Consider the following 10544-nt stretch of genomic DNA (forward strand, 5'->3'; position numbering starts at 1 on the left):
TCTCAATAAAACATGCCACCACTCAGCACTGACTGGGTATTAGGAACAACAGCTTTAGGAGGAGAGGAGTTATTCTTTTGAAAATAAATACACTGAATCACTTTAATTTAATGGCAGCTATCAATAGTAGTTCTTTGTAGTTAATTGTACAAAAAAGTTTGCAATAACAAAAAGAGAATAAATGTTTTATTTTCCACCAATTTTTCTAAATGTATTTTGGTTTTCAGAAACTAAAGAACACATCCAGGACAGGTTTCTCTCCCTTCACCCGAAATGAAGGTGCAGACAGAGTGATGGGGGACATGGAGGTGCAGACAGAGTGATGGGGACATGAAGGTGCAGACAGACTGATGGGGGACATGAAGGTGCAGACAGAGTGATGGGGGACATGAAGGTGCAGACAGAGTGATGGGGGACATGAAGGTGCAGATGGAGTGATGGGGGACATGAAGGTGCAGATGGAGTGATGGGGGACATGAAGGTGCAGATGGAGTGATGGGGGACATGAAGGTGCAGATGGAGTGATGGGGACATGAAGGTGCAGATGGAAGGATGGGGACATGAAGGTGCAGATGGAGTGATGGGGACATGAAGGTGCAGACAGAGTGATGGGGACATGAAGGTGCAGATGGAGTGATGGGGGACATGAAGGTGCAGATGGAGTGATGGGGACATGAAGGTGCAGATGGAGTGATGGGGACATGAAGGTGCAGATGGAATGATGGGGACATGAAGGTGCAGACAGAGTGATGGGGGACATGAAGATGCAAACAGAAGATGGAGGACATGAAGTTGCAGATGGAGTGATGGGGACATGAAGATGCAGACAGAGTGATGGGGACATGAAGATGCAGACAGAGTGATGGGGGACATGAAGGTGCAGACAGAGTGATGGGGGACATGAAGGTGCAGATGGAGTGATGGGGGACATGAAGATGCAGATGGAGTGATGGGGGCATGAAGGTGCAGACAGAGTGATGGGGACATGAAGGTGCAGATGGAGTGATGGGGGCATGAAGGTGCAAACAGAGTGATGGGGACATGAAGGTGCAGATGGAGTGATGGGGACATGAAGATGCAGACAGAGTGATGGGGACATGAAGGTGCAGATGTAGTGATGGGGGACATGAAGATGCAAACAGAAGATGGGGGACATGAAGTTGCAGATGGAGTGATGGGGAGATGAAGATGCAGACAGAGTGATGGGGACATGAAGATGCAGACAGAGTGATGGGGGACATGAAGGTGCAGACAGAGTGATGGGGGACATGAAGGTGCAGATGGAGTGATGGGGGACATGAAGGTGCAGATGGAGTGATGGGGGCATGAAGGTGCAGACAGAGTGATGGGGACATGAAGGTGCAGATGGAGTGATGGGGGCATGAAGGTGCAAACAGAGTGATGGGGACATGAAGGTGCAGATGGAGTGATGGGGACATGAAGATGCAGACAGAGTGATGGGGACATGAAGGTGCAGACAGAGTGATGGGGACATGAAGGTGCAGATGTAGTGATGGGGACATGAAGGTGCAGATGGAGTGATGGGGACATGAAGGTGCAGATGGAAGGATGGGGACATGAAGGTGCAGATGGAGTGATGGGGACATGAAGGTGCAGGTGGAAGGATGGGGACATGAAGGTGCAGATGGAGTGATGGGGGACATGAAGGTGCAGATGGAGTGATGGGGGCATGAAGGTGCAGACAGAGTGATGGGGACATGAAGGTGCAGATGGAGTGATGGGGGCATGAAGGTGCAAACAGAGTGATGGGGACATGAAGGTGCAGATGGAGTGATGGGGACATGAAGATGCAGACAGAGTGATGGGGACATGAAGGTGCAGATGGAGTGATGGGGACATGAAGATGCAGACAGAGTGATGGGGACATGAAGGTGCAGATGTAGTGATGGGGACATGAAGGTGCAGATGGAGTGATGGGGACATGAAGGTGCAGATGGAAGGATGGGGACATGAAGGTGCAGATGGAGTGATGGGGACATGAAGGTGCAGGTGGAAGGATGGGGACATGAAGGTGCAGATGGAGTGATGGGGACATGAAGGTGCAGATGGAGTGATGGGGACATGAAGGTGCAGACAGAGTGATGGGGGACATGAAAGTGCAGACAGACTGATGGGTAGAAAGAAGAAAATAATTGCGTTTTATCGACCAATGTCCTTCCCTATCTATCCTCTGCAGTCATACTACCCAGAATGCTTTCGGCTCCAAGCGCTCTTTGAGTTTTAGGAGCATCGTAAAGGGGAACAGAGTCGTTTAAAATTGGGCTTGTCTACTTCAAAACATAAATATAACAACAAAAAGCAACAAAAATGCAAAACAACATAAAAATAAAACAATTTCTCAGAGACCTGATTCTCCTCCTCTAGGTTATTTGGACACATTGTATACACACATACATATTATAGAGCAACAATACACTTCACATGGTCATCTGACCAAAGACACATAGAATCACAAGATAAGACAGTTGCGTCTACACCGGCACCTTTTCCCTACATAGTGCACTACTTTAGACCAGGGCCCATAGGGAATAGGGTGCTTTAGACCAGGGCCCATAGGGAATAGGGTGCTTTAGACCAGGGCCCATAGGGAATAGGGTGCTTTAGACCAGGGCCCATAGGGAATAGGGTGCACTACTTTAGACCAGGGCCCATAGGGAATAGGGTGCATTACCTTAGACCAGGGCCCATAGGGAATAGGGTGCTTTAGACCAGGGCCCATAGGGAATAGGGTGCATTACTTTAGACCAGGGCCCATAGGGAATAGGGTGCTTTAGACCAGGGCCCATAGGGAATAGGGTGCACTACTTTAGACCAGGGCCCATAGGGAATAGGGTGCTTTAGACCAGGACCCATAGGGTGCCATTTGGAATGCACCCTGTCTCTCCCCTTCAGTATACCAACAATGAAGTTAAAATATATTTTTTAAAGTCCTAAAATGTCACCACTGTTTAATCCACTGTTTAATCCACTGTTTAACCCACTGTTTGACCCACTGTTTGACCCACTGTTTAACCCACTGTTTGACCAACTGTTTAATCCACTGTTTAATCCACTGTTTAATCCACTGTTTAATCCACTGTTTGACCCACTGTTTGACCCACTGTTTAATCCACTGTTTGACCCACTGTTTGACCCACTGTTTAATCCACTGTTTGACCCACTGTTTAACCCACTGTTTAATCCACTGTTTAATCCACTGTTTAATCCACTGTTTGACCCACTGTTTAATCCACTGTTTAATCCACTGTTTAATCCACTGTTTAATCCACTGTTTAATCCACTGTTTAACCCACTGTTTAATCCACTGTTTGACCCACTGTTTGACCCACTGTTTGACCCACTGTTTAATCCACTGTTTAATCCACTGTTTAATCCACTGTTTAATCCACTGTTTAATCCACTGTTTAACCCACTGTTTAATCCACTGTTTAATCCACTGTTTGACCCACTGTTTGACCCACTGTTTGACCCACTGTTTGACCCATATAGATCGTGATAAATGTTTGTGAAAGGAATTTTCATTAAAAAAAAACTTTTTCTAGATTTTCTCAATCTAATAATAATAGATAATATCACTATAATCCATTTGATATACCAATAAATACTATGCTGTGACACTTCTATAATAACACACAAGTACTGTATGTAAATGATTCTAGGAAAATAATAACATCTTGTAGAAATACAAAAACAAGGAAAACAAGAGTAATTTCGGGAAGAATTCCGTAAAGTGCAAATAGGAAGATATATAAGGAATGAAATATATAGTAATATTAAGATTATTCATAATAAAAGTCAACATATGCAACACGAGATAATTATTTACAAAATAAAATCAGAGCGGCAGCAGAGTTGATATCCTTCTCGCACAGAACAGCTGTTTTTACATTGTGAGGTCAAAGGTCTATTGAGAGTGATGTAATTTGACTATAAGAATATTTTGTAGAATATAAATACTGATATATTTTAAGGTGGATATGTAAGATTTAGTTTGGGCTAAATATATTTTGCGCGTGAGCCGAGCTGGTCAAAGACGTTTTGTCATGAAACACCAACAGGTTACAGTGTAGAGAATATCTCTTCCAGTATGAACAGCACCCTACACAACAAGTCTTAATAAGAAGCCCCAGATGTTGTACGAAGAATACAGATGGTATAGTAACAACGGGATAGACCACATTTATTGTGGTACTGTGAATCCATAGAGCAGGCATTAGGAAGGGAACAGTCAAACAATAGCTATGCCATTGAGCAGGCATTAGGATGGGAACAGTCAAACAATAGCTAGGCCATTGAGGAGGCATTAGGACGGGAACAGTCAAACAATAGCTAGGCTATTGAGCAGGCATTTGGATGGGAACAGTCAAACAATAGCTAGGCTATTGAGCAGGCATTAGGGCGGGAACAGTCAAACAATAGCTAGGCCATTGAGCAGGCATTAGGATGGGAACAGACAAACAATAGCTAGGCCATTGAGTAGGCATTAGGATGGGAACAGACAAACAATTGCTAGGCCATTGAGCAGGCATTAGGATGGGAACAGTCAAACAATAGCTTGGCCATTGAGCAGGCATTAGGATGGGAACAGTCAAACAATAGCTAGGCCATTGAGCAGGCATTAGGATGGGAACAGACAAACAATAGCTAGGCCATTGAGCAGGCATTAGGATGGGAACAGACAAACAATAGCTAGGCCATTGAGTAGGCATTAGGATGGGAACAGACAAACAATAGCTAGGCTATTGAGCAGGCATTAGGATGGCAACTGTCAATGTCATATATTTCCATTTGTTTCCGTATCTTCTAAATATATGGCTCTGGTTACAAACATTGAGGATCGAGGATGATTTGTGTGAAAGACACAAAAGCCAGTCAGACACATGTTTATGAGTGAAGGAGTAGAACGACACATAAGGAAACACTGCTAGCTCAACCTAGTTAAAGGAAAGGGGGATACCCCTTTCAACTGAAATGTGTCACTCTGAATCAACTCTCAAATGTGTCACTCTGAAATGTGGAAATGTGTCACTCTGAAGAGAGGTGCGGGTGGGGGGGGGGGACAGTGGGTTAACTGCCTTGTTCAGGGGCAGAACGACACATTTTTACCATGTCAGCTCGGGGATACGCTCCCAGCAACCTTTCGGTTACTGGCCCAAATCTCTAACCACTAGGCGTGAGGAAGTGGTGTACGAGCCGTGAATGAGGTTCTTAAATTTGACATTTAGCAGAACCCCCAAGGACATGAAGAGAGAGGGTTATGAGATAACCCCTAACAGTAGAGGACGTGAATGAAGAGAGAGGTGAGGGAGGAGAGAGTTTATCCAATCCATATTTCCCAATGGCCTCCTCCTAGTTGGGAACAATGGAGAATCTGCAGTAATGGACACAACAGCCATGGCATTGGACAAAGGAGGTGTGTGTGTGTGTGTGTGTGTGTGTGTATCTACGTGCGTGTGGGTGTGTGTGTAGTCAGTCTGGTGTATCTTCCAATGAGATCAGTGCTTATTGACTGAGCTCTGTTGTCTCTAATCTGTTACTATCCTCTACACAGTCTTCTTCCCTCGACGCCCCCCACCACTACTGACTTCCCTCTTACCATCCAATTACACAGCGCACGTGTGTGTGTGTGGATGAGAATGTGTCTGTTTGTCTGTATAAGTGTGCAGGTGTGTGTGCGTGTGTGTCCTAGACGAGGGGAATAACCAGGGTTGTAAGGTTGTTGGACTAAGAGATCCTATTTCACAACAAGGTTATTGGTTCACCTCCCTCTCCATTCTCACAATGACCTGCTCCCTCTCCCCCTCTCTCTCTACCTCCCTCCCTCCCTCCCTCTTTCTCACCAGTGACTGGACTTCTTTAAACACTGCAGGGCCTGGGGGGAAGTGTGTGTGGAGTTACCTTGAGGGAGTGTCACATGCAGACAGAGAGAGTCAATCTCAGAGAAAGGAAAGAGAAGACGACATTCTTAAAGTGATGGAAATATGTCTTTAAGACTCAGTAACACTGGACACCTTCTCCTGTGGGAGTCCTAACATCCTTCCTAATGTCAATCGCAACTCTAAGAGCTTCTCTCCGCCCTCCAAACCTCTGCACTTTATAGTCCACTACTTCTGACCAGAGCCTATAGGGTCAAAAGGCTCTGGTCAAGAGTGGTGCACTACTGCCATTTGGGACACACCCCAGGTCTCAGTGTGGGACCGTGTCTGGGACTGGAACACAACATACTACCATGTAAGGTAACAACTCACTGGCCTAATCAACATGTGCCCTTCTCTCTTTCACATCTTACAAGCCTGTAGGGCGGCAGGTAGCCTAGAGGCTAAGAGCGTTGGGTCAGTAACCAAAAGGTCACTGGTTCAAATCCTCTAGCCAGCAATGTGAAAAATGTGCTGTTCTGCCTTTGAGCAAGGCAGATGACCCCCAACCTCTCTCTGGGTACCGTGGATGTCAATAAAGGCAGCCCCCCCCTCCCCAACCCCCTGATTCAGAGGGGCTAAATGACTCCTGCACCTCTCTGATTCAGAGGGGTTGGGTTAAATGACTCCTGAACCTCTCTGATTCAGAGGGGTTAAATGACTCCTGAACCTCTGATTCAGAGGGGTTGGTTAAATGACCCCTGCACTTCTATGATTCAGAGGGGTTGGGTTAAATGACCCCTGCACCTCTCTGATTCAGAGATGACTCCTGCACGTCTCTGATTCAGAGGGGTTGGGTTAAATGCAGAAGACACATCTTGGATGAATGCTTTCAGTTGTACAACTGACCAGGTACTTCTCCCTGTGCAGTAAAGCACACTAGCCTTTCTCTTCTCTTAAATCCAATCTCATCCCCATACTGTTTATATTTATTTACTTTTCTGCTCTTTTGCACACCAATATCTCTACCTGTACATGACCATCTGATCATTTATCACTCCAGTGTTAATCTGCTAAATTGTAATTATTCGCCTACCTCCTCATGCCTTTTGCACACAATGTATATAGACTCTCTTTTTTTTCTAATGTGTTATTGACTTGTTAATTGTTTACTCCATGTGTAACTCTGTGTTGTCTGTTCACACTGCTATGCTTTATCTTGGCCAGGTCGCAGTTGCAAATGAGAACTTGTTCTCAACTAGCCTACCTGGTTTTTTAAAATTTTATTTAATTTTACCTTTATTTAACCAGGTAGGCAAGTTGAGAACAAGTTCTCATTTACAATTGCGACCTGGCCAAGATAAAGCAAAGCAGTTCGACAGATAAAACGACACAGAGTTACACATGGAGTAAAAACAAACATACAGTCAATAATGCAGTATAAACAAGTCTATATACAATGTGAGCAAATGAGGTGAGAAGGGAGGTAAAGGCAAAAAAGGCCAAGATGGCAAAGTAAATACAATATAGCAAGTAAAATACTGGAATGGTAGTTTTGCAATGGAAGAATGTGCAAAGTAGAAATAAAAAAATAATGGGGTGCAAAGGAGCAAAATAAATAAATAAATTAAAATTAAATACAGTTGGGAAAGAGGTAGTTGTTTGGGCTAAATTATAGGTGGGCTATGTACAGGTGCAGTAATCTGTGAGCTGCTCTGACAGTTGGTGCTTAAAGCTAGTGAGGGAGATAAGTGTTTCCAGTTTCAGAGATTTTTGTAGTTCGTTCCAGTCATTGGCAGCAGAGAACTGGAAGGAGAGGCGGCCAAAGAAAGAATTGGTTTTGGGGGTGACTAGAGAGATATACCTGCTGGAGCGTGTGCTACAGGTGGGAGATGCTATGGTGACCAGCGAGCTGAGATAAGGGGGGACTTTACCTAGCAGGGTCTTGTAGATGACATGGAGCAATCATTTGAGAAACCAAGGCTGTCGAGTCTGCCGATGAGGATATGGTGATTGACAGAGTCGAAAGCCTTGGCCAGATCAATGAATACGGCTGCACAGTAATGTTTCTTATCGATGGCGGTTAAGATATCGTTTAGGACCTTGAGCGTGGCTGAGGTGCACCCATGGCAGCTCTGAAACCAGGTTGCATAGCAGAGAAGGTATGGTGAGATTCGAAATGGTCGGTAATCTGTTTGTTGACTTGGCTTTCGAAGACCTTAGAAAGGCACGGTAGGATAGATATAGGTCTGTAGCAGTTTGGGTCAAGAGTGTCCCCCCCTTTGAAGAGGGGGATGACCGCAGCTGCTTTCCAATCTTTGGGAATCTCAGACGACACGAAAGAGAGGTTGAACAGGCTAGTAATAGGGGTGGCAACAATTTCGGCAGATAATTTTAGAAAGAAAGGGTCCAGATTGTCTAGCCCGGCTGATTTGTAGGGGTCCAGATTTTGCAGCTCTTTCAGAACATCAGCTGAATGGATTTGGGAGAAGGAGAAATGGGGAAGGCTTGGGCGAGTTGCTGTTGGGGGTGCAGTGCTGTTGTCCGGGGTAGGAGTAGCCAGGTGGAAAGCATGGCCAGCCGTAGAAAAATGCTTATTGAAATTCTCAATTATGGTGGATTTATCAGTGGTGACAGTGTTTCCTATCTTCAGTGCAGTGGGCAGCTGGGAGGAGGTGTTCTTATTCTCCATGGACTTTACAGTGTCCCAGAACTTTTTTGAGTTAGTGTTGCAGGAAGCAAATTTCTGCTTGAAAAAGCTAGCCTTGGCTTTTCTAACTGCCTGTGTATAATGATTTCTAGCTTCCCTGAACAGCTGCATATCACGGGGGCTGTTCGATGCTAATGCAGATTAAATGAAGGTGTTCTCAACTAGCCTACCTGGTTAAATGAAGGTGTTCTCAACTAGCCTACCTGGTTAAATGAAGGTGTTCTCAACTAGCCTACCTGGTAAAATAAAGGTGTTCTCAACTAGCCTACCTGGTTAAATAAAGGTGTTCTCAACTAGCCTACCTGGTTAAATGAAGGTGTTCTCAACTAGCCTACCTGGTTAAATAAAGGTGTTCTCAACTAGCCTACCTGGTTAAATGAAGGTGTTCTCAACTAGCCTACCTGGTTAAATAAAGGTGAAATAAAAAATAAAAAAATAATAATATGTACCATTTGAAAAACAGCAAATGCCTTCAACATCCTTTTCGTTGAATAGTGTTACTTGTTCAAAGATATAGTTCAGTTTGGCACGGCAAAATAATATAATGGATATGAATTGAAGATACTGTATGTAATGACTCTCTTTCTAAAAAGAAAAACTGACCAATGAAATATCTAATAATAATAATAATCTGTTGTAATGTTGTAGTATTATTGCTTATTTTGTAGAAAGCCGTTCTGTGGAGATGGGATACCTTCTGCATTTGGCTCAGTGCCACAATCAATGCTCTCGCTCTGACACACTACTGCTACAGCAATGGCAGCCACAGCTCTCCTTCTCCCCCCTCTCTTCTTACTACACATCATTCTAGGATACATCACTTCCTGTCAGCCATTTTGTCGTCACAGATCAACCTCTTGTAGCTGAGTGCGTTTATGTTTATGTCATTAGCCTACGAAGTCTCAGGTCTACAAACTAAACTCTTGGGTCTACGTCCCAAATGGCACCCAATTTCATAAATAGTGCACTACTTTTGCCCAGATCCTTACGGGCCCAGGTTAAAAGTAGTGCACTGCATGGAGAATAGGGTGCCAAATTGAATGCCTGTATCATTTACTTACTTAATAAAACCCAGTTTGAAATGTGTTGCTTCAACGGGAATTGCTGAACATTAGCGGTCTTAATGCATATTGGGAAAATGACAAATTGCAGCGTTAATAGTAGTGACTCGTCCCACAGGAACGCAGTTTGATAACATAAACTCAGAGGAATATAGAGTAGCAGCATTTCGTTTTTTTTCCGTTGGTAAATTCCCTCGGTATGATTCCCATTATACAGGCGTTATACAGACAATATCAACCTATTGTCCACCATTTATAATACTATTGTTAATGAGATTATAATTTCTAATCATTAAATGTGTTAAATTAATGACAATATTTTGGCTTTATTGGAAAGAGAAAGACCTATTCCCTCATATCCAACTTCTTTCTTTCTTTCTTTCTTTCTTTCTTTCTTTCTTTCTTTCTTTCTTTCTTTCTTTCTTTCTTTCTTTCTTTCTTTCTTTCTTTTCTTTCTTTCTTTCTTTCTTTCTTTCTTTCTTTCTTTCTCTCTCTTTTTATTTCTTTGTCTCGCTCCAGCACCACTTTCTTTCTCACGTCTCAACCCGGAGCAATACATTCATATCAATACAGGAAATAAACAAGAGCATCGTCATTTCCAAAATCAGTACATCGATGACAGACAATGCATATAGTCAGATAAAACTCTTAAAAGTAGACATCAACTTGAGAGTCTTGACAAGGTGGTCATGTGTTTTGTTGACCTGGAGTTGTTTTGCTCTACTTTTAGTTTTCCATTGAAGAGGAAGGAGGTGTTTAGTTTGATGTATTTTTTTTTCTGGGGGCGGAAGGAGGGAGGAGGGGGGCGTTTGTCCCTCTCTCTCGCTCTAGTACGGAGTGAAGCGACTGCAGCCTCCTCTGTATAGGCTAGCCTGCAACATCAAAGATGAAAAAAGC

The sequence above is a fragment of the Oncorhynchus kisutch genome, linkage group LG25 (assembly GCF_002021735.2).
Source record: "Oncorhynchus kisutch isolate 150728-3 linkage group LG25, Okis_V2, whole genome shotgun sequence".
Lineage (NCBI taxonomy): Eukaryota > Metazoa > Chordata > Actinopteri > Salmoniformes > Salmonidae > Oncorhynchus > Oncorhynchus kisutch.